Here is a 3,362-nt window from a genome sequence, read left to right as displayed (position 1 = left end):
TCTTTTATTCAACATAGGAAAAAAATGGGTAGATTATACGTTGTGAACTTCTGCGATGTATGTTAGAAAACTGAAGGACCAGGAAATTGATTGTCCCATCTCAAGGGGAAAAAGACGTTTCTCTCCATTTCTTGCTAAACTCTGAAAGTCTAATGAAGCCACCAGAAAGACAAGAACAGGAACTAGAAAAAAGGAAAGTTTTCCCCTGCTATTCTCTCAGGAGCTGTTTTTACTTTTGTTTTAGTTCAAAACATTTTATGCATAGAGTCCAAAAAAGTCCAAAAACGCAACTAGGAGAAAATATTTGTATTAGCCAAATGCTAAAGTTAATGTGTTATAAGTAAAGTGCCAGAAACTTTCTGGGAGAACACACCCTCCAATTTCATTTGGCCCTAGCTATTTCCCAGCAGCCAGGAAGGATGCAAGAAGTAGTTTGGCTGTCATGAGCTAGGTCTCTACATGTTCTTCCCCCCCGCCCCATCCCCCCTTTTCTTGCTTGCCCAACTTTTGTTTTCAATAAAAATATTGAACATCATAATGTATCCTGAAACTTAGGCTGAATAATTGAGGACTATGTGGTTGACCTTTAATCATGGATGTTTATAAATGTTGTTTGACATTGATCAAGAATGCATGCAATGAGAAACACTGAATTTGCTCCTGACACTTAACATTCATCTTGAGCAGATGGGGTTTTGAAGCCAGTAGCGTTCTTTATGTAATGGACTCCTCTCTAAATTAAACTACTCTGCTTCCTTCTTGGAATGCTTTCCCTTTCCCTGTCTTGCAATGCATAGGTACTGCTGGCAATTATTTGTACTAGTTATCTAAGTTTGGGGATGGTGGGAAATGATTCAGGGTAAAACCCACCAAATTTATTTATTTTTTCCAGCTGGATCAATTCCTACATCCTGTTCACTGGGCAGCCTTACAAAAACTTGTGCCAGCATAACACAAGAAGCACCAGGCAGGAGAATAGAGAAGGGAAGGGATGAGGACTGCTTTTTTAGATGAGTGTGCCAACTTTACATGTGTGTTATATTAGTTTAAGAAAATTATTCATAATAATGCTGTTTGAATTCAGGAGTCCTAGCACTGGCCAAAAGTGGTGTATTGGCATGTTTTTCATCAACTTGCGGACAACTATTAATATTCTGCATTTTCGAGGCAGAAGTTGAATGTTCTCCTTCAAATCAGATATTTCTGTGACAGAGTTCAAATCCAACCTGCGCCAGAGAATATGTCTGCACTAGGTTCCTATTCATTTCATAAAAGTTAATATATCCAGTCCTCATTAATTCAGAGTAAGCCAGAATTAGAGTCAACGTGCGCTTTACAGGCAGTATGGATTACACATCACAGTGGATTGCTGACTCTGAAACGAAGGGATAGGGATAGCATAAACCGTTCCCTTGCTGAGCATTTTTACAGAAAAGTTCAGCTAAATCTGTTATTGTACAAATTAAACTGCTTCTCATGTTCCTTGACTAGAGGACTAATCTCCAAAACAAAAGAAATGCTGATGTTTAAGGAATGAAAAACCACAGTCAATGTTGTGAGGGGAAAAAAAAAAAATAGAGGAAGCTTAGCATTTGGATACAAAAGCCAAATTCAATGCTTAGCATAGGAATGTTTCTTTGATTGGTCAAATAACCGATGAGAGATCCGGAAAATAAAATAAATATCCGCCTTTGAGTTCTGTAATCATGTGAATGCAAACTTGTGGATAGTCTTGATGAAGCTGAGGGAGGCAGCAACGAGCCAGAAAAGGAACAAGAAGATTTGTTATGGTGGCAGCTACTTAGCAACACAAGCTGCAGGTTTTCTCGATCATTTCTCAAGACTGAAATAAGTGCGGAAGACACCGGGTGCTTCCAGTGCTAAGTTTCATCTTCACATCTGTCAGAAGTGGTTCCAGTTGGTTAATTGTGGCAGTCAGCTCCCTGCGGTGTGAATTGGGGCTGGGATCTCTGTCGCCTTCACCCCCAAGTCTGGAATTACACAGTGGCTATGTACAGAGCTGAAGAGGGAGCCCTGTTATTTAAAAAGGTTTAAAATCAGACCCAAAACCAGCAGCATACCTGCTGTACGTGAGAGGAATGTCTCGGGAATGCTTAACCCATTCCTAGCTACTCTGTACTGGAGCGACTGCCATCCCCCTGTCTCATTTGTGTTGTCTCTTTGGCAGCAGAGATAGGATCATCAGAGCTCTGCAGATGTTAGACAGTTCTTAATGATTACCGATGAGCTTCCTTTGATGAGACGCAGCTGAGCAAGCAGCTCAACCTCTGGTGCATGACTGCGGAGGAAGTTTTGGTGCGGCTCATCCCGGGAGCCAGCAGGCCCCATCCTGGCTGCCAAGAGCTGTTCCCTCGCGGGGAGATGCAGATTGCTCCCAACATGCAGAGCCCGGGGGAAGGAGGCTGAGCCTACCTCAGATGGGAGCTTTAGATCTGGCTAGATAGGTACACGCGTATCCCTACCCAAAGTTGTTTTGCTGTTATGGCAGGCTTTGTTCTTATGACTCAGTCAGCACGGGTTCTGTCATGGAAAGGCCCTTCTGGGTTGGTGTGAGAAGCAGCTCACAGAAACAGAATTGCAGGGGTTGGAAGAGACCTCCAGAGATCATCAGTCCAACCCCCCTGCCAAAGCAGGTTCCCTAGCAGGCTGCCCAGGTAGGCGTCCAGATGGGCCTTGAATATCTCCAGAGGAGACCCCACAAGCTCCCTGGGCAGCCTGTCCCAGTGCTCCGTCACGCTCACCATGAAGAAGTTCTTTCGCATGCTGGTGTGGAGCTTCCTGGGCTCCATTTTATGGCCATTGCCCCTTGTCCTGTCCCCACAAGCCCCTGAAAAGAAGTTGGCCAAATCCCTTTGTCTCCCACACTTCAGGTATTTTTAAACATACAGAACATTAACTCGACCAGGAAATATAGCAGGTACCACATCCAGCATACATATAAATGAGCTGTAGGACTCTGAAGCCCTGGGGCTAGTCTGAAATTGAGAGGACTGCAGGTTTTCGTCACAAATTCAGCAGGAGGAATGCCAGGGCCTGCAGTGTGGCTGCTTCTGCAGCCACAACACCTACCTGAACATTATTCCCGGGGGCTGGGACAGGATGTGACAAAGTTCCCCCTCTGTTCAAAAGACTCACAGGTGCAAACATTAATGTGTGTTGTCTCGGTGGTCTTTCCTCAAAGCCTCCCTCTGTTTCTGCAATCCCTGGGGCCCAGTTTTTCAGCTGTAACAGCAAGTTTCCTGCTTAATTTTTGGTCCAAGACTTTTTCTCCCAAAGGACCAGGTTTCTGGAACCAAGGCTCCATGTGCTCACTCCCAAGAAAATCATTCTGCACTGGAAAG

This window comes from Aythya marila, assembly GCF_965140915.1.
Source record: "Aythya marila genome assembly, chromosome: 2".
NCBI classification, from domain to species: Eukaryota; Metazoa; Chordata; class Aves; order Anseriformes; family Anatidae; genus Aythya; species Aythya marila.
This window is presented reverse-complemented; position numbering follows the sequence as displayed.